The sequence below is a fragment of the Macrotis lagotis genome, chromosome X (assembly GCF_037893015.1).
Source record: "Macrotis lagotis isolate mMagLag1 chromosome X, bilby.v1.9.chrom.fasta, whole genome shotgun sequence".
NCBI classification, from domain to species: domain Eukaryota; kingdom Metazoa; phylum Chordata; class Mammalia; order Peramelemorphia; family Peramelidae; genus Macrotis; species Macrotis lagotis.
Window position 1 is genome coordinate 435282879 of NC_133666.1, and position 25706 is coordinate 435308584.

General features: G+C 39.3%; 2 non-coding genes across 2 annotated transcripts; one reads left to right on the forward strand and one right to left on the reverse strand.

Moving 5' to 3' along the window:
• Positions 1 to 11163: 11163 nt before the first annotated feature.
• On the reverse strand, positions 11164 to 11236 carry TRNAA-AGC (transfer RNA alanine (anticodon AGC)). The gene has a single exon. It is a non-coding gene; the product is annotated as a tRNA-Ala (tRNA).
• Positions 11237 to 19353: 8117 nt separating this feature from the next.
• On the forward strand, positions 19354 to 19426 carry TRNAA-AGC (transfer RNA alanine (anticodon AGC)). Its single transcript has one exon. It is a non-coding gene; the product is annotated as a tRNA-Ala (tRNA).
• Positions 19427 to 25706: the final 6280 nt, after the last annotated feature.

Sequence of the window (25706 nt, forward strand, 5' to 3'; positions counted from 1 at the left end):
GCAAGTCCCTTAACCCCACTGCCTAGAAAAGAAAGAAAAAAAGTGCTATGAATAGCTGAGAAATATTCCCATTCTGTAATTGCCAGAGATCCATTATAGCTGACCTTTCTAAGGTTCTATTAAATGTCCTTAATTTCTTCCCCCCTCCCCCCAGGATTATATGAAAAAGGATGAGATGAGATAATCACATTACTTCTCATTTGTGCTTTATACTACAGTCAGACTAGATTTCTGGTTCTTACTCAAACATGTCCCCAAACTTCCCCACTTTTGGGACTTTTCATCTTGCCATTCCCCCTGCCTTTCTTCTTCCTCTAAGATTCATATTGTTCTCCAGAAAGGATCTTCTGTTCAATTTAACACTACATAACTCAGAACAAAAGTTTATAAGAATAATTGCTTAGACTTAGCGTTTCACCAGACCCTTTTGATTTTTAAGAACATGAATACCACATACAGATGAGAAAGATAATGTTTCACAGAGAAAATATCAATTTTTTTTTTACTTTGAATCAGAATTATAAAACATTTTATTCTGAGGAGAGGGTAACATCATTCTATTGTTATAGTGGTTGCTACTTAAGACATCTGTCTTCCATTGCTCTTAATTTAGTAGTTCCCTTTCTCTGGGTCTTAGAAAGAAAGTCAGAATTTGAAACTGAAAGGGTAGTTATCACCTGAGGGTTGTCTAAACAAATTATGTTATGTGACTGTAATGGAATATTATTTTATCATATGAAGTAAGCAACCCAACTGATACAGTGAAGTGTGTAAAACCAGAACAACTTAGACAATTAATGTTATAAAGTCATTCAATCAGTCAATTCCTTCCCTCTAAGTAATTTATAATCTAATGAGGCAGACAGCAAGCAAATACACAAACTATGTACATAATAAATAAAAAGTAATAAGCAGAGGGGAGACACTAGAATAAAGAAATCAGAGAGGTTTCCTGTAGAAGGTGGGATCTCTCTGAGAACTGAAGGAAGCCAAGAGGCAGAGATGAGAAGAAAGAACATTCCATGCATGGAGAACAACTTGTGAAAATGCCCAGAATTGGAAGATGAAGGGTCATATTGAGGAACAGCAGAGAGGCCAGTGTCACTGGACACAAGAATATATGGCAGAGTGTAGCTGTAGGAAGATTGGAAAGGGTTTTAAACAACAAATAGGTTGGGGGTTTTTTCCTGGTATTTACTAAAGGAGGGTTTTGTATAAAGTGTTTAGGATGACTTGCAGCTCTGGTTTGAGAGCTTATAAAGCCCCCAGGGCTGCTTATCTATCTCCAGTATTCATCAAAAACCCTATCACTCCAAAAAGCTGTAGCATTTTCAGTGACCCCACCCCACTTTCTCTACAGCTGGGCTAATCCAGATTAAGGATAACCAAGAGACTTCAAGAGACTTTAAACCCATCAATAAATTAGAGTTGTCTACCCCAGGCATGTGAAGACATCCCTCAGTGGAATGTGTGGATGAGAAAAATGAGTTCTAATGGCCATGAAGGTGAACAAAGCAGGTACTGTGAAATGCTTTGAACTAGATAAGATATTGAAGATACTAAAGTCATCCATCCACTGAATTCTGGGTCATTGCCCTTTGTCCTGACTAAGTTTTGTCATTGAACTTCAATGGCTAGAAGAAAATGAGGCTAACAACTTTGTGCAAATATGCCTCTCCTAAATCCATTTCATGAATGAGTCAAGATTCTGACTCAGAATGTCACTGGCCCTCTTTGGAAATGATGGGCAAAGAACAACTTCAATTATAGGATTTTGTATTTGATTCTGACAATAATAGAGAGCACTGGAGTTTACCTAGTAAGGGTTGGGGGAAGTGACATGGTTGCACCTGTACTTTGGAAAGACTACTTTGACAGCTGAATAGATGATGGACTAACAAGCAATAATGGTTCAGACATATGGCCATGAATATCTGCTTGGGAATGGTGACAGTTTCAGAGGAGAGTTGGTAAAATATAAGGGAGGCATTATGAAAGTAAAAATCAAAAGGATCTGGCAACAGATTGGGTCTGAGGAGTGAGAGTGAATGAGGACTTGAGGATGACTCCTAAATTGTGAGTCTGTGGAAACTGGGAAGTTTGAACCAGGTGGCACAGTGAATAGAGCACTGGCCTTGGAGTCAGGGGGACTGGGGTTCAAATGCAATCTCAGATTTGACTGTTACTAGCTGTGTGACCTTGGGCAAGTCACTTAACCCTGATTGCCTCATCCAGGGTCATCTCTAGTCATCCTGATTCCTATCTGGCCACTGGACCCAGATGACTCTGGAGGGGAAAGTGAGGCTGGTGACTTAGCACAGCACCTCTCATTCAAATCCAGTTCGTGTGTTTGCCATGGCATCACTTCCCTGATGTCTTGGTCTTCTTTGAAAATGAAGGATAGGGGTGGCTAGGTGGCATAGTGGATAGAGTACCGGCCCTGGAGTTAGGAGGACTTCAGTTCAAATCCACCCTCAGATACTTAATAATTACCTAGCTGTGTGACTGTGCTAAGTCACTTAACGCCATTGCCTTGCAAAAACCAGAAAGAAAATGAAGGACAAATATTATTATTATTACTATGGATCAGTTCAAACTCTAACAACATGCATTAGTGTCCTGGTTTTCCTCCAACATTGATCATTTTCCTTTTTAATGACCCATATTTCTTGCATTTTAGTTGTTCTTATACTTGCCTTAATCCTCCTATTTGATTGTAAGTTGCTTGAGAAATGTGTTCTTTGAAACCTTACAGCACATAGCACAATGTTGAATAAATATTTGCTAGATGAATAAATGAATATAGGATAACCATGGAGATATTCAATAGTTCAATAGCATACTTATATTAAGAAATGATGTTAGATAATGTATCTTTCTTGACCAATGCTTCATAGTTCAAGAGTGAGAACAGAAAAGGATAGGTTTATCTAGGATGGGAGTCAGTATTAGAAATTGGCAAAGGCAGAAAGTAGGACAAGAATTCCAGTTTTCTTACAAGAACCTTGTAGAAAAGGGATCTAGAATAGCTAGAAAGAGCTTATTCTACCCTATATACTATTATATTCTATATAATTCTACCCTATAGAATATTGATATCCTGTGGGAAAGAATCAAGTATTTTGCTTTCACAATATTGCCAGAGTCTCACAGATGTCTTTGAGAATAATACATTACAAAAAACCAGGATGTTTGGTCTTTGTGGAAACTCAAGAGATGCCAACCTGTTTACAGGAAGGAGAAAAGGGAAAAGGTGCAATAACTTTATAGGGGTTGAAGGGGAATCTGTGCTATTGTCCTTTGGAAGGAGGTAGCTGTTCTTACTCATTAGTATAATGAGCAGGATGGGGAAAATGTATGAAGGCAAATGTATCAATTAGATTTGTGACCTCAGGGGCAGCTAGGTGGCACAGTGGGTGAGAGAGCACTAGCCCTGGAGTCTGGAGTAACTGAGTTCAAATCTGCCCTCAGACACTTAATAATTACTTAGCTGTCTCTGAGGTACCACCTCACACCTCTCACATTGGCCAGTATGACCAGGAAGGATAATGATCATTGTTGGAAGAGTTGTGGGAAATCTGGGACACTACTACACTGTTGGTGGAGCTGTGAACTCATCCAACCCTTCTGGAGAGCTATTTGGAACTATGCCCAAAGGGCAACAAAAATGTACATACTCTTTGACTCAGAAATACCACTACTGGGTCTATACCCTGGAGAGATGATGAAAAAGGGTAAAAACATTACTTGTACAAAAATATTTATAGCAGCCTTGTTTGTGGTGGCAAAGAATTGGAAATCAAGTCACTATCCTTCAATTGGGGAATGGCTTAGCAAACTGTGGTATATGTATGTCATGGAACACTATTGTTCTATTAGAAACCAGGAGGGATGGGATTTCAGGGAAACCTGGAGGGATTTGCATGAACTGATGCTGAGTGAGATGAGCAGAACCAGAAAAACACTGTACACCCTAACAGCAACACGGGAGTGATGCTCAACCTTGAAGGACTTGCTCATTCCATCAGTGCAACAATCAGGAACAATTTGGGGCTGTCTGCAAAGGAGAGTGCCATCTGTATCCAGATAAGGAGCTGTGGAGTTTGAACAAAGTACAAGGACTATTCCCTTTAATTTAGAAAAAAATAGATATCTTATTGTCTGATCTTGTTACTTCTTAGACTTCTCTTCTTTAAGGGTATGATTTCTCTCTCATCACATCCAATTTGGATCAAGGGACAACATGGAAACAAAGTAAAGACTGACAGATTGCTTTCCGTGGGGGGAGGGGAGTAAGATTGGGGGGAAAATTGTAAAACTCAAATAATATCTTTAATAAAAATTAATTAAAAAAAGAAAAAAATAATTACTTAGCTGTATGGCGTTGGGCCACTTAACCCCACTGCCTTGCAAAAACCTAAAAAAGAATAGATTTGTGACCCCAGTCAATGATTGGTGAGAAGGGGCAGAAACAAACGTCTTTCAAAGTGCCTATAACATTTGGGATTTTGAGACCCCTCTACCCTTGAGAGAGGTGTGCCTTTTATTAAGATGTCTTAATAAAAAAAAAATTAATCACTCTGGACTAAGTATTCACTAGGCATTTATAACAATTTGGGGGCTCTTTCAGGATATTATAATGTAGAACTCTTCTACAATATTTCCCTGGAAGTACTCAAGGAAAATAATGTGGTTAAAATCATTTTAAGCCCACTTTCTCTGTGAGAGAAATGTCTCAGAGATTGTTGGGAAGATTGGCCTGGGTTTAAAGCCAAGTGATTAAAACGTCTGGGGGGTAAAAGGCAATCTCTAGGGTGGTGCAGTGGCGGCCAGAGACTCCCTGGATTGACTGAGAAGTCCTTCAAAGAAGGGGAAGTCAGAGAATGATAGGGTGCCCCAAAGGGAGAGAGGGGGATTTGGGATCCCTCTCAGGAATTTCTCCAAAAGTCAAAACCCACGAAGGGGAAGGCTGCAGGCTGTACCCAGCAGGCCAGGGAGCCTCGTAACCAGTAGCGAGAAGCCAGTAGCGGGTAGCTGGAAGGCAGAAGGGAGCCACTGAATATGGCTGTGTGTGTGTGTGTGTGTGTGTGTGTGTGTGTGTGTGTGTGTGTGTGTGTCTGTGTGTGGCGTGTGTGTGTGTATATGTGTGTGTCTGTGTGTCTGTGTGTCTGTGTGTGGTGTTTGTATGTGTATGTGTGTGTGTCTGTGTGTGGTGTGTGTATGTGTATATGTGTATGTGTGTGGGGGGGTGTATATGTGTGTGTGTCTGTGTGTGGCGTGTGTGTGTGTATATGTGTGTGTCTGTGTGTCTGTGTGTCTGTGTGTGGTGTTTGTATGTGTATGTGTGTGTGTGTGTGTGTGTGTGTTGTATGCTTTGTCTTAATGTAAATGGCTGAGATTAATTGTTTCTGGGTTGGGGGACACAGTTTAAGTTTTAAACTTAGGGGAGCTGGGAATTGAGCCCAGGAATTTTGGAAGTTAGGGGGAGGGCGGAAGGAAGGTCTGCGGTGCCACCATCTCCCTCATGGAGCTTGAACCCACCCACACTGAGCCAGCAGTAGCAGTAACTGGTAGATGGAGCTGGAGAGAGGAGGCCGAGGCTCTTAAAGAGAAAGTTGTGTGTGGGAAGAGTTTAGAGAGGAAAAGAGAGAATTTGAAGGGAGATGATGATTAAGAATGAGAAGTTATAGGAGGGATGATTTCTACTTTAAGTCTAAACTTGAGTCTAGCTGGAAGAGTGCCCTACCTGCCAGGAGACTTAGTCTTAAAGGGAAAGAGACCCCACCACAGATGTGATATGTGGTTGGGAAAGTAAGAGAATATAAAACCAGGACTTTGGGGAAGCACTCTAAGGATTTTAAAAGAGGGGAATTAGTGTTGTTACATCCAGATAAAATTTGAACAGAATGGGAGGAATTAAATAACCTAGATTGTTAAACTGATTTCCTCTCTAAACTCTTCCCACAAAGAGATTGTATTTACAATATTTAGTTATCTCTTGTGAATATTTAAGATACTTGAATACTATAATGTTAAAATCTAGAATTAGCATGTGATTTCTTTGGAGTACTAATAAGGGAAATATCAAAAATTATGACCCTTTTTGGGATAGATCTGTGGGTTCATGTATAATGGAATAATGGAAGAATTTTTTTGTATAATCTAGTAATTTGTGTGGTATTCTTATCATTGTTTTGTTATATTAGAATTAATAGCACATATTGGAGAGTGAAAGTTACCTAAGACGTTCTAATGGTTTTAAAGAATCCTGGGGGGCGGCTAGGTGGCGTAGTGGATAAAGCACTGGCCCTGGAGTCAGGAGTACCTGGGTTCAAAGCCGGTCTCAGACACTTAATAATTACCTAGCTGTGTGGTCTTGGGCAAGCCACTTAACCCCATTGCCTAGCAAAAACTTAAAAAAAAAAAAGAATTCTGAAATAATTATTTGTATGTTAAAAATAGCTAATAGCTAAACAAGTTTATGTATAGAAGTTTCTAGTCGTGTGTGAATTGGGAATATTTTGGATATATAGAGATATAGAGATATAGATATATATTCAAAAACTATGGGTTTTTTTGCTTTGAAATAAAAGCACCTATGTAATATGAGAAAGATAAACACAAGAAAGATAATTTGAGAGATTTTTCTGTGACTATATTTAGCTGATCAAATGCTATGTAAGAATTTAGGAGATGGGCAATTTCCTAGCCAAAGGAGGTATTTATTTGTTGTATAATACAGCAGGCTAGAAGGAGGGGTCACTAGCCAACAGGAATTTATATAACATCTTTATATAGAGATAGAACAGATATGATTTCAGATAAAGGGATGTGAGTCTGGAGATCAGAGGCCTTGAGTAAAAGATAGGAGATGAGGCATGTAGGGTCAGTCATAGTTTTCCTGTGTTCCTGGTTTTAGCAACGACCCAGGAAGGACACTGAGAGCTTTAGGTAGGGGGTTCATTAATTGGAACCCAATAAGACTATAATTGGGAATTTGTTGAATTGGACTCACTTGAAGTTCTAATTAGGTAAAATTACTAAGTAAGAACATGGGACTTTTAATCAGTTTTCTCTTTTTTTATGTCAGATACCAGGATGGTCAGCAAAAAAGGAAGCATTATTGGGTCAATGTGTTCTTGGAGCCAAGGAAGCCAATGGGCTGAAGATTTCAGGTGACAGGGAAATACAGCTGAAGTCACGGCTTTTCAATGCAGTCTGAGATTGGATCCTTTTGACTTGACTTCCCCAGAGTGACATTTGAATAATGTCTCATCCGGTAGAATAAATCTGGCCTAAGACATTTGATTACCCACATGACTCTGCCTGGATGCTGACATTCAAAAATTATGTCTATAAGGGAATTTTCCTTTGATGTCCTGGATCTTTATAGTAATTAAGCAAATCTGATAAAGAAGTTTTACATCAATTGGATTTAATAAACAGATAGGTTAGGTGTGTAACTCTGACATCTGCTATCAGCTATATGTTTAGATAGAAATTAAGGTTCTTTAATTTTTATGTTAGAGGGAATATTTAAGTATGGGAAGAATGGAAATTTTTTAGGATAATTACAGTTTCAAGGTCTAATTTAAGGAAAGGACTATGAGTCAAATAAGTACATCATGAAAAGGAAAATCTATGGTATATTTGGAATATTTTGGGAAAAAATCATTTTTGTTAAGAAGTCATTATTGTAATGAGAGCAAAAGGTTGAGAAATGTGTATATTAAAAGCTTAAGTTAATGTGGTAATTCTCAGTGGAGTTTACTCAGTGAAATAGTTATGGAAGTGTATTGTGTTGAAGTGAAGTATATATGTATGTCAATATGACAGTGAGTAAGGCAAAATATAAATTGTAATAAGCTCTAGAATCTCATTGCCTTGGGGCGCAGTGGAAAGAGCACCAGCCCTGGAGTCAGGAGTACCTAGGTTCAAATCTGGCCTCAGACACTTAATAATTACCTAGCTGTGTGGCCTTGGGCAAGCCACTTAACCCCATTTGCCTTGCAAAAACCTAAAAAAAATAAATAAAATAAAATGAATCTTAAAAAAAAAAAGAATCTCATTGCCTTGTGTTGACAACATGTGTTTTAAACTAAGGAAAATGTTAACAGTTTCTTTTCCAGAAAAGAAGGTCTCAACAAGTCATCTGAGCTGGAGAGGACTTTTTGGAACTGATTCAGAAGATGCAGAAGGATATCAGATGTATCCAGGGGAGAAGAGAAAAGAGAAGAAGAGACACACTGGACCAATTCATCTCTACCATCCCTCACCTATGTGTGCATTGTTTAGTCAAGGGATCTGTCCTTTTGATACCTGTAACTTCCCCTTTCTTCTGTAAGTATGACACCCCTACTTATGTTCCTCTCCTTATGGAAAGGAGGAGGAGAGGGAGGGTGAAGATGTTTTCCAATGAGAGAAAAGGAGGTTGAGAATATTGGGTGGCATGATTCTATCCTACATGAGCCTGTATAACCTATCTAGGAAGAGTCCTATCTCTAATTTAGAGAACAGGGTATTAGTAATTGTGGGAGGAGAATTCAATTGACAGAAATCATTGCCCAGTCTTTTGGCATGGCTAACTGTTAGACTTGTAGTGGTCCACAGAAGTTTGAGGCCTGGCCTTAGGTGCCAGTCCCCCTGGGTCCCACCTAGATTCTCACTTCCTAGTCAGAGGTGCGCTGTGTCACAGAATTCTGGTCCAGAAGAAACACCAGCAGCATATGACTGAATCAGTTCAGGGTGACTATTGTCTATACCAGTCTGGACAGGATATTTTTCCTGGGGAGTAGTAAATGTCTGTGGACTTATGTCTGGAAGCAGGGCATACATATTCTGGACTGTACATTTTATGGAGATAGGTGAACTGAGAGTCATGTAAGATGCAATGATGGTACCTGGATCCCTTGTCAGGATGCATTAAGGTAAAGAAAATTGTTGTAACCACTGAATATACCCATCTGCCAAGGGTTGGTCAGGGAGTTGTTATCTAGTTTATAAACCTGCTACCTGGGCACAGCATGGGAGTTAGGGCTATGGAAGTCAAATTTATATCTTAATTAGATTCTAAGCTGAAGTGGAAATAATTACCAATTAGACAGCTAGGGTCCTAGACTTGCTGGCTGGCTAAGCCATGCCAACAAGAGAGAGAGTTATTCAACTTGGAGTTGTAATAGACTATCTGTTGGAGGAGGAACTAACATTTGTGGTGAATTGAATCTATCAAGTTGCTGCCAAAAGACAGATGACAATAGGCAAGTAGTTAAAGAAATAAGTAGGGACATCAGAAAATTGGTAAAACTGGAAAATGGAATGGGTCTATGCCTCGTAATGAGGAAGTAAGATCTTAATAGAAAAAAGTCAGTAGTCATGTCAATAATAAGGATTATGATTTGAAGGAGAAATTACTAGGAAAGTGTGCAAAGGAAAATAGATAAAAAAAGGGGGGAAGGGGGGAAATGATAGGAAAGAATAGAGCGTTTTTTGCTTTCACAAGCGTGAGAAAGAGTATTGCCAATCTCGCAGATGTCTGTGAGGAGAATACATTACAAAAGCCAGGATGTCTGGTCTTTGTGGAAACTCAAAAGATGCTAACCTGTTTACAAGTTAAGAAAGGAAAAAGGTTAAATAGCTTTGCAGGGGTTGAATGGGAGTCTGTGCTATTGTCCTTTGGAAAAAGATAGCTGTTCTTACTCATTAGTATAATGAGCAGGATGGGGAAAATGTATAAAGGCAAATGTATCAATTAGATTTGTGACCCCAGTCTATGATTGGTGAGAAAGGGCAGGAACAAAGCCTTTCAAAATGCCTATAATATCTAGCATTTTGGGATTTTGGGGCCCCCTCCCCTTGAGAGAGGTATGCCTTTTGTTAAGATGTCTTAATAAAAAACGTTTTAATCACTCTGGACTAAGTATTTATGAGCCTTTTACAATATATCCTATATAATTCTACCCTATATATTACATAATATTATTATCCCTTATAAAAAATGAAGTTGCTGCATATAAAAATGTGAGTTGTCATCATTACTATTTAGAAGGAAGAGTTTTAATCTTGATTTTGACTACTAATCAACTGTTGAATTGTCCGTAATTTCTTTAGGTTTGAGTTTATTCTATTGTAAAATGAAAAATTTCTTTTTTTTCTATGATTCTGTGAAATCAATCCAATAGCGGACTGGGAGAAAATGAGAGAGCTAGCTTTTGAGGATAAGGAACAGGTTCAGTAGGAATGGGGGAAGGGAGTGAAGAGGAAATAAATAGAGGGTGAGGAGAAATGATTCAAAGGGATTTTGATAATTTGGGAGATGGCCCGTCCTGGACCTGTTTTGCAGTACTCAGTGAAGTGTATGGTACTAGTAAGCATCTTCTAGTTAGACTGATGGATCTTATCATTTGCCCACTTAGAACAGGGGGGTGTCTGGGAGGGTGTAGAAGGAAATTTTCTTAGTAACCCTCTCCCCTCATGGAATACTGACTCAATCATTTTTCTAGTACCTGGGAAAGAAAGAAAGAAAGTGAGCTTACCCTGTACCTGCTTCCTTTCACTTCTGCAACCAATCTTGTGTTGACTCCTCCAATAAAAGTCAATGTGTATAAAGTGCTTCCCAGATGACATACTTAATAAAATGCTTGTTGCCATCTTCCTTGCCTTTCCCCAAACCCCAGGTGAGGATGTGGAGAACATCTCGACCCACCCTGTTGGAGGGTGCAAGTGCGCAAATTTCACCCTTCACCCCCTCTCCCCCGTCCCCTTACACACAGAATGATCTGAAATAGGTTCTAGATGAACAACCATGTTGCACATATTTCCAAGTTAATCACGTTGTGAGAGAAGAATCACAACAGAACAAAATGGGGGGGGGGGGGGGATGAAGAAAAAAGTAAAACAAATGTTAAAAAGCGAAAAGCATTATCCAGGCTCCATAGCTCCCTCTGGATTGTCCATCCCAAGGCAGGCAGGACTTGTTAGTTCTGAGGGCGGCTCGGGAGCAGGTCAGTGGGGACGGGCCTGCTTTGGGGAGTTGAGCCCCGAAAGAAAAACGGAAACTTGGCTGTGTGTGAAGGGAAGCACAAAAAGGCGCCCTAGCCAGGAACGTTTCTGCGAGGGAGATAACCGCATTTATTGTCTTTTAATCCAATTTCCCCACAAAACAGCTGGAGAATGCGGGCATCGATCCCGCTACCTCTCGCATGCTAAGCGAGCGCTCTACCATTTGAGCTAATTCCCCTCCCCGCAAGTGAAAGAAACCGAGGCCAACTTGAGCGCCTCGCTGCCGCCCAGCGGGGGCCTTGCGAAGCAGGACCGGCCGAGCGCAGATGCGTTCTTGCTGACTCATGCCGCGACCCAGCGCTCCCCTCCCTCCCTCCCTCCTCGGAGCCCGGGGAGGGGAGGGGAGGGGAGGGGAGGGGAGGGGAGGGGAATGGGAAGAGAAAAAGCGCTACTTGTACTTTTCACTTTTGCATCCTTCCCAAAAGCAGAATACGAGTTTCTTCTGTTCATTCCAATATTTAAGTGTAAAACCAGGTAGACGCATATTCTTCTTTTTAATCTTTAATCTGAAAGCCTTGTTTGCCGGTTGGACCCAATTAAGAAACAACTCAAGACTTAAAGATAGAAAGCAAGAATGAATGGTCTCATGCTCATTTGTGCTCTTTGTAAATGAATAGCAAGCCTCTCGGTTGACTCAAATATCCTTTCATTTTTCAAAATTTTTTAAAATTTATTTAAGGCAATGGGGTTAAATGACTTGCCCAGGGTCTCTATTATGTGTTTGAGGTGCACCAGACTCCTGGACCGGTGCTTCATCCACGGCCACCTAGCTGCCCCTATCCTTTCATTTTTGGTGGGGCAATAGGGTTGAGTGACTTGCCCAAGGTCACACAGATAGTGTCAAGTGGCTGACTCCAGGCCCTGTCCACTGAGCCGCCTAGCTGGCCCTCAAATATACTTCTGAATTGGAGGCTATTGACTCTTTAACATAGGCCCCGCAGGACTGGACTCATATTGTAGGTTAATCTTTGAAACGGAGAGAATGAACTTCTATGATTGGCTTGGTGCTAATGTGCTGGCTGAGTTTCTAGAGAAGTCAGACAGTGTGCAATTAGATCCTCTGTTGCTCTTCATCCTTTTCTGCCAACCTTCAGGGATCTCAGTTAATAGAACTTGCCCAGGATCAAATAGCCAGAGCTTGCCAGAGGTCCAACCAGACTATCGGTCTTTGAGGGTCCCTATCTCCTCTGACGTGCCTTGCCTCAGGAAAAGGAGATCTAAAGAAAGCTACCTATTTAATATCAAAGAACTGGAGAGCAAAAAGAAAAATCCTAGAGATCGTGGTCATGACCTCCTACAATGTAAATGAGCACTCCTCTTCTTCAGTCAATACATCCCTTTTTGAAAAGAGGAAGAACCAAATGAAACCTGTTTTACTGGTTCCTAGCAGGGTTTGTTTACAACTCTGGAGAGCAGACTTTGCCTTTCATAATGCTACTTTTTCACTTTAGCTATTTTTCACTTTCCTTAACTAGCTGTTTCCTCATCAGGCTTGGGATAGTTTTTCACTCATTGACTCATCTGATCAAGTATTTATGAAGCATATCCCATGAGCCAGGGTTGTGGATACTAACAAAAAAGTGGCAGCTCTTTCCTCAAAGACTGCATTCTAAAGAAGTTATATGATTGTAGATACAAAGATTGCTTTCAAATCTGGAAGATCTGGAATCTTGCTGCAATATTTGCTGACATGTGTGACTTTGAGCAAGATGCTTAACTTCTTAACAAAGTTGTAGAAGTGCCAACAGCATTGATAGAATTTCCTTACCTGGAAATTCCTTATACCAACAAAATCACAGGTCCAGTTCAGTGGTGAGAATCAAATAAATAAACAACTGGTTCTTTTCCCTAATGACCAATTTAAGTATAGAAAAAGATATACAAAAGGCAGTTTAATATTTCATGCATTTAATATTCAAGAACAATAAAAGAAGCTTACAAAAGTAAGCAAATGTATGCTTATGGAGCAAAAGTGTCACATGCCCACAGCAGCCAATGTTGGAACATATGCAGACCCAAAACTCATTCTACCTATTCTAATTCTTTTTTTCTTCTACTTCCATGGCTTCTGAAATGGGCAATAAGATAACACTTGAAAACTATATTTCTATTGGTTCATCATATTCCAGCTTCCTATTGCTTTCACTGTTCAGGAAACACTGGTGCACTCATACTTAGGGGATTTGGGGCTTAACACAAAGTGGAAACCAATGACAACTTCTCACCCCTAGTTGTCACTTTCTCTTTAGATTATATGTTTGTTTATTTAAGTAACAAAAATGAAGTATTTCAAAAATGTAGTATTTCACCAAAGGTACTAATGAGTTTTAAGAGATGAATAAATAAATATTACAAGCATAGTTCCATTTTTTTTTCACCTATGGTTGGAATGAACATTATTACTACAGGCATTTAGAAAACACTGTTGCAAAGATGAATGTTAAAAAAAAGAGTAAGGAATGTATTGCCCAGGCTCAAATAGCCAGAGCTTGTCAGAAGTCCAATTAGAATAGAAGTCTTTGGGGCAGCTAGGTGGCTTAGTGGGTAAAGTACCATCTTAACAATTGGTTCATGGAACTCAACAAAAAATTAAGTATTATCTCTACTGAACCAGTGTAAACTGGTTGAATCCCAGCACTGGTCCAGTTCCTATCCCTAATGTATAAAATACATGTTTTTTCCCCCCTGATTGATATACGATGATGTTTATCCTTTTTTTTTTTTTTTTAGTTTTTGCAAGGCAATGTGATTAAGTGATTTGCCTAGGACCACACTGCTAGGTAATTATGAAGTGTATGAGGCTGGATTTGAACTCAGGTACTCCTGACTCCAGGGCCAGTGCTCTATCCACTGTGCCACCTAGCTACCCCCCATCCTTCATTTTCAAAGAAGACCATGACATCAGGGAGGTGATCCCATGACTTACAAATGAATTGGATTTAAGTGGGGATGGGGAGATGCTGTTCTTCATTTTCTACTCCAGACCCATTTGAGTCCAGTGACCAGATATGAATCAGAAAGACCGGAAATGACCCTGGATTCAAGGCAATCAGGTCACACAATTAGTAAGTATCTGAGGCAGAATTTGAACTTGGGCCCTCCTGACTTCAGAACTGGTGTTCTACCCTCTGAAGCATCTAGCTGCAAAGGATAAATATGTTTTCATCAACATAGGGAATCAGCGGATCAGCACATTCTTTGTAGCTTAAAGTCTAAGGGAGTTAATGGTAAGTCAAGTTGAATCAAGTCAACAAGCATATATCAAAGTCCCTATTAAGTCTGGCACAATCATGTACAAATATCTCTATCTATATGTATGTATGTATGTATAGATACACATATATGTATGTATATTTTATGAAGGTCCATATAGTGGTTTTGAACATGTATATAATATATACACATACATACACACAAACATACATACATGCACACGCAGAGAAAATTAATAGAGGGAAGGCATTGGTATCAAGACATTTGGGAAAATCTTGTAAGAAGGTAGAATTTTAGTTGGGACTTAAAGGAAAGCAGGAAAGTCAGGAATTAAAAATGATGAATGAGAGAATTTAAGACTTGAAAATAAAAATGCATAGTTAGAAGATAAAGTGTCTTGTCTGAGCATCATCAAGAAGTCCACTGTCATTGATTTATAGAGTTTGGGGCAGAGGAAAGTAAGTTGTTAAGAATGTAAAGTTCAGAGGACCAAGTCATGAAGGGTTTTGAATGCCAGAGGACTTTATATGTGATTCTGTAAGAGATAAGAGAAGAAGTTTATGGAAGGGTAATTGGGTTGATATGGTCAACCCTATGCTATAGGAAGACCAATTTAACAGATGAGTAGATAGACTGAAAAGGGGAAGAGACTCAAGTAGGGAGGCCAAAGAGAAGGCTGTCACAATATATTAGCTGTAAGGGGATGACAATGACTCTCATTGTTCACTGAGATAAAACTGATAGAACTTGGCAGCAGATTGGTTATGGGGGGAAAGAATAAGAAATCAGGTTTTGAGACTGGGAGAATGATGGTTCTCTTGATGGTAGCAGAAAAGATAAGAAGAGAGGGTTTGAGGGGAAAGATATTTGACATGCTGAGTTTAAGATGTCTATGAGTCTTCCAGTATGAGATATCCAATAAGTAAATGAAGGTTTGAGCCTGAAAATTAGGCTTGGATAAGAAGATTTCAGAGTCATCAGCATAGAGATGATGATTCAATTATATGGAAGCTGTTGAGATCATCAAGTGAAATGATATCTAGATTAGAGAGAGAGAAGTGGGGGCCCAAGATAGGGTCTTGGTGAACACCAATCTTTAGCAAATGTGACCTGGATGAAGATTCAGAAAAAGAGACTAGGGAGAAATAATAGGTTCAGGAGTCTGATTAGGATGGTTATGTAACCTCTGGCTACTTGAGTTCAGTTCTGCCTATGAGGAATCATTATTCAGACTCTGGAAAGCAAGGGTGGAAAGAAAATAAAAATTTATTAAAAGAAGTTACAGCATATAAGAAAATGGTAGGTAAAGAGAGATAGAGACAAAAGAGCAGTCAAGTAGTGCTGACTGGGTTATGGAATCAGAGAAGACTGTGAGTGGACTTACAACTCTGATTTTTATGATTTTTATTCAAAGGGCAAAAGGTGGATTCCCTTCCCCTAATTGGAGTTGGAATTAGGTAGAGGGTGAAGTCTAACAAACAAATTCTACATTAAACAATGAATCAATGGTAGTCAATTTACATCTCAAGAATGGGAATCTCCACCCAATTTGACAAGATTTTAAGATTACAAACTTTGTTTCCATTAGTTCACAATTCTCTTTATCTTTCCCTGCATCAAAACTTCAAGTCCTAGGACTATGCCAGACCCAGAATTAAATTTTGGGGGCTTTGAATGTTGGTAGCAAGTTAAATTGATTTTGAAGATGAAGTATGGGATATGTTAATTGGTTCCCTGGCACTGACCATATACCTTCCATTGATGCTGACCTTCCACTCCCTTCCCCCTAAATCTCATAGTCCAAGCTATGAGATGAGGTCAATGAACTTTTAGTAAAACCTAGCCCCTCCTTGGCTAGGACTCAGTAAATCCCTACCCCCCCAGGCAAAGGACAAGTCCCTAACAATAAAACAATGGATCCCTGCCTTAGGTTGAAGGGATTAAGTCTTTGATTTATCTGTCATTACCTCATCTTTTGCTGCATTCTGAGCTACTTACCCCCACCTACTCATCCTAGGTTCTCTTTAAAAGCTCACTCCTCAATTGAGTAGCTTGTCTTCCAGTGAAGCTAACCCACTCTGGGGTAGTGTGATCCCCTACCCCACTCTATGCTTTTCTTTTCTACTTATCCTCTAATGGCTTGTCCTTCTTTGGAGAAGCCTGCTCTTGGGGAGCTAATTTCCCAGGTGGCTATTCTCTCTCTCTAACTCCTATACCTCTCCTAAACCTGCTCATCCTCTTATGGAAGTTTAGGTCTAGGTTGATCTTTCCTTTAGCTTCCTTCTCTGCTTTGGGATCAATGGTTTCCTGCCCCTTAGTCTTTCTTTCCCTTTAGCTCACAACAATATTTAAATCTTTTTTGTACCTAAAGTTCTTTCAGGACCAGAGTTGTTCCTTTATGTGAATTCTTTCATGTTCTTCCCTAACCTTTAGCTGGCTACATTTTCTCCTTCATCAAGGGCATTCTCTGGGAAAGTATGTCCTGGTTCAGGAGGATATTATTTTTCCTTTTGGCTCTTTCTATATCTTAAATATTGCTTCAAAAAAAGCCAATTGACTTTAATTGCTTAATTGTTAAAAGATTAGCTAAGTCGATAGAGGTTTGAGTGATATTGAGGTGATATCAACTAACTGAAAGCAAACATGTTATTTAGGAGAGTAAATCTGGTCTTGAGTGTGAGGTCTATTTGGATTCAAATGTGTGAAGGAAAGTCACGTATAGTAAATGTAGAAATACATGCTCAAAACATGTTGTAAAGGGCTCCCTTAAATGCTAAACAATAGTGTGCATCATTGTATTTGATCCTAGAGGCAATAAGGAATCACTGGAATTTATTGGACAGGGGAGTAACTGTGTCCAACCTATGTTTTAGCAATATCATTATGGCAGCTATTTGAAGCGTGGTTTGGAAACGAGAAAGACCTGAGGCAGGGAAATCAATTTGAAGGCTGTTGCAATAATCCAGACAAAAATTAAAGAGGACCTGAACTGGGGTGGTAGCTTTTCATTCATATCTTGAATTGCCCCCTTCTTTATCATTCCAATTGTCTTAAGAAGCAAATATTTAAAGTCATTTGAGTGACACACAGATCATCCCCAAAGCAGTTTTAAAATAGTTTAAAAAACATACAAAGCAAAACAACAAAAACAAAAACCCTTTAAAGTTCACCAAGTTTTTTGGGAAACCTTGTATAATCATAGAATTGGAATGAAACTCAGAAGCCATCTAGTCCCCTCATTTTATAAATGAGGAAATTATGACATAGGAAGGTGATTTGCTACTTTACAGGTTATCTTAAACCAGCACATAAGACCAAGTCTATCTGTTGGAAAATCCAGGGCTCTTTCCACTTCTATATTCATACTTTTCTCAAGGATTCCAGGATCAAAGAATCTGTGACACCTCCAATGAACAAGGTTCTAGCAATGGAGCAGCTACTGATAAAGGCAAAGAGGCTGCCACTCTGGAACTCAACTTTCTGGGCTTTCATAGCTAGGAGTGGGGGTGGGGTAAAATTGATAAAGAATTTGAGGAATGATAAAGTGAAAAGGACAGTGGATTTGGAGTTTGAAGAATGCATCTGAAATTCAGTTCTCTGATTTACTATTTTTTTTAAAGATATAGTTCTTTATTTTATTTTTCCTGTTACATACAAAAACAAGTTTCAGCATTCACTTTTAAAATCTTGAATTCTGAATTCTCTCCCTTCATCTCACCGTATACCCCTTCACTGAGAAAATAAGTTATTTGATATAGGTTTAAAATGGGTAATCATGAAAAACATTACCACAATCTTACTATTATTGTTACATTAGGAAAACCATTTCTGGATCTCAGTTTCCTGATGTATAAAATGAAAAAAGTGTTTTTCATATTTAAGGATCTTTTGAATAAATCAGGTTAACTTCTATCTGCCTCCACTGACTAGCAGGTGCCAACCATCCCTTTACTTTCTTTTATTTAAATCACGTTTGAAATTTTGCCTCCTTTGATGTTAAAAAAAAGGGTAAAAACAAAAAAAAATAAAAAAGGGTAAAAAAACATCACTTGTACAGAAATATTTATAGCAGCCCTGTTTGTGGTGGCAAAAAATTGGAAATTGAATCAAAGTCCGTCAATTGGGGAATGGCTTAACAAACTGTGGTATATGTATCTCATGGAACACTATGGGAAACCAGGAGGGATGGGAATTCAGGGAAGCATGGAAAGATTTGCATTTTGAGGGAGATGAGCAGAACCAGAAAAACTTTGTACATCCTAACAGCAACATGGGGGCGATGATCAACCCTGATGGACTTGCTCAATCCTTTAGCACAACAAGCAGGAACAATTTTGAGCAATCTGCAATGGAAAATACCACCAGTATCCAGAGAAAGAATTATGGACTTTGAACAAAGACCAAAGACTATTACCGTCAAATTAGGGGGAAAAAAAGCATTATCTTATTATGTAATTTTACTATCTCATACTTTTTCTTCCTTAAAGATATGATTTCTCTGTCATCACATTGAACTGAGATCAATGTATAACATGGAACCAATGTAAAGACTTCTGTGGGTGTGGGGGGAGGGAAGCAAGAATGGGAGAAAATTGTAAAACTCAAAATAAATAAACTTGAAAAAAATTTAAAAGAAGTTATGCCTCCTCCGTAAAGCCTTCTTTCATAAAATGAAAGCGATTTAGTCAATGTCCCAGGTCCCTCCCTCTAGTCAATTGCAGTTCCTTTGAATTCCCTGAATGTGCTCTTTGTGGATTTAAATATTTGCCATTTACCGGCTTCTTTAAATCCCATGTTGCTAGTTCTTTCGTGTGTATTGAAGTATTAGGTGTTAGGGTATAAGCTTTCTAAAGCAGAAAGAGAGGCGTACTTGCCCCCCTCGCTCGTCTCCTCTTTCTCTCTCCCCCGCCTTCCCCTGAGAGTGGGTTGGCCCGCTGTGAGTCAGCGCCGGGGAGGTGGGAGGTGGGGGATGAGTCAGCAAGAACGCGCCTGCGATCCACCGGCGGCCCCCGCCCGGCGAGCACGCCTGCCGGACAGCACTGAGCCTCTCAAGTTGGCCTCGGTTTTCCGGCCTCTCAGGGAGGGGAATTAGCTCAAATGGTAGAGCGCTCGCTTAGCATGCGAGAGGTAGCGGGATCGATGCCCGCATTCTCCAAGGTTCCTTTTTGGGGACGGGGGACTTTTCTTAAAAATAGAGTTTTAAACAGGAAAGGGAGGTTAATTAAGAGGGATGAGAAAAGGCTTTCTGTGGAAGGTGGGTCTGTAGCTGAAGACAGCCAAGACAGTCAGGAGCTAATCTGAGGAGGGAAGTTTGAAAAGTGAAAACTCACAGAACTAGGGAGATTATTATTATATTTATGGCACTGGGGTTAAATAGAGGGTTTTACGTTTGGTCTTGTTAGTGATACCAGATGGTGTTAAAGGACTCGAGAGTGCCTCTGCGGGCAGGGAGGGCAGGGCAATGTCGTGTTTGTGCACATGGAAATGGTGCCTTTGTGGGCTGACAGCAGGATCAAATGGGCACGTGTGGCAGAGCTGGGATGGACGGGTATCTCCTGAGAAGGAGCTCGCTGGTTGCCACCAGCCTTCCAGCCCATCCTTGGCTATATCTGACTCCCATCTTTCCCCACTCACCAGAAGTTAGGGGTTTGAAGAAATATTAAAGTGTATGTTCAAGTTGAGTAGGAAGGACAGTCACTTATTGAAGAAAGGAGAGAGTCTTGGGTGGAGGTCGGTGGGCAACAGCTAATAAGATTCTGATTGGGTGGTAGGGATGAATGAAGTAAACCTCAAAGGATGGGGAGCTAAGTGATGGAGATGGAGGGAGAGCCTGGAAGTGGCAGTGGGGAGCACATCAACTCCCCCCCCCCACACACACACTTCGGAGAGGCAGAAATGATAAGCCACAAATTCCTATATGTGAGGTGAGGGGAAGATGGGAGTCAGATATAGCCTAGGATGGTGAGTGGGGAAAGATGGGCATCAGATATAGCCAAGGATGGGCTGGAAGGTTGTAGGATGGTGAGTGGGGAAAGATGGGAATCAGATATAGCCAAGGATGGGCTGGAAGGTTGTAGGATGGTGAGTGGGGAAAGATGGGAATCAGATATAACAAAGGATGGGCTGGAAGGTTGGTGGCAACCAGGATGGTTAATTGGGAAATTGGGAAATTTGGAATAGTTGGTTTGTTGGTTCTTGTCCTTCATTCTGGAAGAGGATCAAAATGACATCACTGTGTTAGTACTCAGGAATGCACTAGAAATTTGGAATAGTCATGGGCTTGTGGGCCAAAACAATGAGTTTGTTTTGAACTTGTTGAGTTTGAATTGTATCTATGACATCCACTGTGAATGATGCAATAAAAGAAGGAAATACTACACAGGAGCTCTTGGAAAGAAATTAGACCTGAATGCATAAATATCAAAGTCATTTGGGTACTGGTGGGGTCCTCTTGTGAGAGAAGTTAAGAAAGAGGTCTAATGCACAGCCTCAGGGGACACTCACAGTTTGGGGGTAAGATGTAGAAGATAAGCCAGCAAAGAAAGAGCAGTTAGCTAGGAAGCAATGACATAAATACCCTAAGATGAAGGAGCAGAAAAGGGTAATTGGTAATATCAAGAGCTACTGAGAATTTAAGAAGGAATGAGAAATGGTCATCACATTTGGTATTTATGGGATGCTTGAAGGAAAAGACAGTTTCAGTTGACTCAGGAGTCAGATTGCAAAGAGTTGAGAAGTCACAGAGGAGAAAATTAATGCCAAAATCAACAAAGCAAAGAATTAAAAGCCTAAATAGATCAATCTTAGAAGATATCAGGTAGAATATCATTAAAGAGCTACTTTACAGATAGTTCCTGAACTCTAGACAAATTCATAAGCAAATTCTTTTGTACATTTAACAGATCCTTTTTTTTTTTAAGTTTTTGCAAGGCAATGGGGTTAAGTGTCTTGCTCAGGCCACACAGCTAGGTAATTATTAAGTATCTGAGTCTGGATTTGAACTCAGGTCAGTCCTGATGTCCAGGGCCTGTGTTCTATCCACTGTGCCACCTAGCTGCCCTAACCAATACTTTTAAAGTATCTTTAATGCTAAATAAATTTTTTCCAAAACATTATTATTACTAATGAAGATTACTTCCTTTTATTTTTTTAAATTATATTTATGGCACTGGGGTTAAGTGACTTGCCCAGGTCACACAGTTAGGCAATTATTAAGCATCTGAGTTCAAATTTGAGCTTAGGACTTCCTGACTGCGCCATCTAGCTGTCTCCTACTTCTTTCTCATACACAAATGGGTTTTGATCTTTAAAATAGACAAAGATAAGGCTGAGAAAAATGTAGTCTAATATCATTAAGGAATATCAACACAAAATATAAAAAATACAAATATAATATGGTACCTAAAAATAATCCATCCTTACTAGGGAAAAAGCATAACTGAAATGTAAGGAAAGTTTATTAGAAATTTCTTGGTTTTTTGCAAGGCAAATGGGGTTAAGTAGCTTGCCCAAGGCCACACAGCTAGGTAATTATTAGGTATCTGGGACTGGATTTGAACTCAGGTACTCCTGCCTCCAAGGCCAGCACTTTATCCACTACACCACCTAGCCACCCTATTAGAAGCTTCTTTAAAAAAAACTATTTACTTTAAATAAGAGAAACAAAGACCATATGATATCATTAGATGCAGGAACTTTCTTTTTTAAAAATTTATTTAAGGCAATGGGGTTAAGTAACTGGCCCAAGGTCACAAAGCTAGGCAATTATTAAATGTCTGAGTCTGGATTTGAACTCAGGCCTATTCTGATTTCAGGGTCAGTGCACTATCCACTATACCACCTACCTGCCCTAATGGTCCTCATTGAATTTTGGCCTTGAAAATAATTATTTTAAATATGTATTAACTCTCAGAGTTTGTCCTAATAAGTGACAATCTCCAGACTTTAAGAAAGAGCAAAATAAAATAAGGTTAATGTATGTATTTTGTTAATATTTCTCTAAGTTCAAAGATTATGCAAACTTTCATAAGGAAGGGAGTGGCTTTCAACCTAGGATGGAGGCTGGATATCAAAAATACACACTAGGAGGTATGTCCAGGAGGACATGCCAGGAGGGATAGCTATTTCTAAAGGGAAGCTCCTTCCAAATTCAGGATCTTTGTGTCATTATCAAGCATGCCAAGGTCTCTGCAAATGTGATTAAGAAGTCCCATTAAACACAAATATAAAATAGAATTGCCGACACTATGTCTTTGCTGAAGTGTTAGACCTGTTAGTATCATTAAAGAGGCATGAAAAGGAACATTAAGGAACATGTATCAGAATTGAAGATGCTTAAAGTTTTCTACATATGGACATCATTGTTGTTCTTTGTCCATTTTTCTCAAAAAGACAATGATATCAGGGAGGGAGGCTGTGAGAAGTCACCAGCCCCATCTGGTTCAGGATGATTGAAGATGGTCCAGGCTGCAGTGGGAGATCTTGGCTTTTTAAAGCTAATAAGGTACAGATTTGTTTTTGACTGAAGCAATATCCATTCATTGATTAAGGCTAGGTTAGAAAGAAATGAGGCAAAGAGTGATCTCTTTTACAAATGCTATTTAGATTCACTCTGATCAATTTGAACCCAAATAGAGATTAAGTGAACCTTGACCTAAAACCTGTAGTTGGTCAGTCAATGAGAACCAGAATGATTTGGGTTTAAGGCAAGGTCCTTAAGAAAGACATCTAGTTGATAAAGTCCAAGATATCTTTCTAGGTTTTAGTGATCAAAATATCATTAGCATATAGCTCTAGAACTCAAGATGGTCAAAAACTACAAGATGAAAGTAATGTTTTTTGGAAAAATAATAAAGTTTAAGATAGACCCTTAGCAGTCATTTTTATATGTCATCAAAAAAAAGTCAAAGGAAACTGACATAAATAATTATAAAATGTGGCAAATAATGGGACATTTTATATTATTTATATTTTATATTATTATATTAAATATATTTAATTATTAATATATTTAATATATTTTATTATTATATTTATATTATTAAGATATTCAAGAAAACTATTTAAAAACAGCTTCAAAACAATTTTAACAGAAATCAGGGAAGAACTCAGCCTCTTTGAGTGTCAATTTCTTTTTTAATCTATAAAATGGACATAACAATACAGGTATTAAGTAACATCACAGGGTGACATCTTGACTTCTGTGTGAATTGGTTTTTAAATGAGGCAGAGTTGCCCAAGTCTTCAACCTCATTCTCTCTTCCAGAGTTATCAAAGTCCAGTGGCAAGACAAAAGTCAGGGATGCTGTGGATGATCTTGGCATCTTGGATGTCTTACCAAGCTCTAAGTGCTCCACAGCAAATGCTTGGCCTTTAGAATAAATTGCTCTCACCTACTCAATCCATGGTGGGGCAGGGGGAGTCTTCTCATTCCTGGGGCTATCTCCCTAATTTACCAGTGGGTTTATGGTCTGTTGATTACCCTCAAAATGCCTCTAACATATGCTATAGCTTCTTGGAGCCACAGACAAGAATGGCCAGGTAGACATCAAAAGTGGACTAGCAGGAGCAGCTAGGTGTCACAGTGGATAGAGCATCAGCTCTGGTGTCAGGAGTACCGGAGTTCAAATCCAGTCTCAGGCATGTAATAATAATTCCCTAACTGTATAACTCTGGCAAGTAACTTAACCCACTGCCTAGAAAAAAAAAGTGGATGAGTGACCCTGAAAAGGGTGCTCAGCAAGCCCTTGTACTAAATGTGCTAGTCTTTGCACTCATACATCCCTATTATTGTTATTACTTCAGAATGTTGTTGCGAAGCTTAAATGATAGAAAGATAAAAACACTGAAATCTTAAAGCATCATATAAATGTCAGCTATTATTATATTCTCATCTTTTCCAGATAGAAATAAATTAGTCCTACTATTGATTTTTCTATTGTGTAAGTATTGCCCAAAATGAGGAGGCATCCTTTCTGAGTTTTGGCATGTTGGAAATAAATGTGTTATCCTGTCAGAGTCTGATTTAATCAGGTACAAACTTTAGTTTTGGCTTTGAGAAAGAATAAAACAGAATTAGGTTAGCAAGCACATTTATTGATGCTTCTCATGGACTCTGTCAGTGCATGTGGAGGAGGGTGGGTTGTTTATCCTATCCCTCCAAATATGAAGTCCTATACTTGGGCTTAAATAGCTTTGACTATAAGTCACCCCTGGCTTATCCAATCAAAGAAGAGTACAGCCCCCTAACCTGGGATGGGGGATAACCTAGGAAGAAGCAGTGGCAAGTGGTGGTGGTAGGGAGCCAAAACCAGACAATCTAACAAAAGGAATTATGCTTAAGATTTTCAAAACAATAGAGAGTTGTAGGGATCACTGGGAATTGCTAAATTGATCTAATTATCAGAAGTTTTAGTACCTTGTGGTGAATGACTTTCACCTAGCTCTACTTTAAAAGAAAAATAATTCATATACATACATACATACATATAATATACATTTTTGTGTATATTTATATATTTTAAAAGAACAAAATTCGCTGGTGACACTATTAAGTTTTCTGCAGACATTGGCATTGATTGATAAAATAACAGCTTTTTTGAAGTTGAATAAAATCATAAGGTTAAGTGATGCAGTGGACAGAATACTAGAGAAGACTCCTCTTTCTAAATTCAAATCTGGCCTTAGATACTTACTAGCCATGTAAGTCATATAATGCTGTTACTCAGTTTCTTCATCTGTAAAAATGAGTTGGAAAAGGAAAACCCTAAATGGGATCACAAGTTCGATAAGACTGAACAACAACAAAATTGGATATAAGCTCATGGTCATTGGCTTGTCTCTTGACTTTGGATTTTTCTATCTCTGTTCTGACCTGGAGATGCCACTGCCCCTGCAACCTCAACCTCCAATTGATCACTATTTAAAAATGTGTCACTTCTCTAGCTCTACATCTACCTCCTCTCCCTAGACCATCTGCTTTCTAGACCATTTTTAAGTGTTGTCTTCTACCATTACAGGAGCTGTCTTTTTGACTTGTTTTATTTCTAGCAGCTAGCAAAATGCTTGGCCCACACTAAGCACTTAATAATAAATGCTTTATTTTTATAGCTTAAAAATAGGGCAGCCAGGTGTGATGGATAGAGTACTTCCTTGGAGTCAGGAGAACAGGAGTTCAAATTCAGCCTCAGACACTTGACTCTTACTAGCTGGCAAGTCACTTCACTCCAATTGCCTCTTTTCCAGGGCCATCTCCAGTTGTCCCGATCTGGCCACTGGACCCAGATGGCTTCAGAGGAGAAAGTGAGGCTGGTGACTTAGTACAGCATCCCCTCTCAAATCCAATTCATGTGTTTGTCATGGCATCACCTCCCTGATGTTGTGGTCTTCTTAAGAAATGAGGGTTAAACATTATTATAACTTTAAAAACACACAGA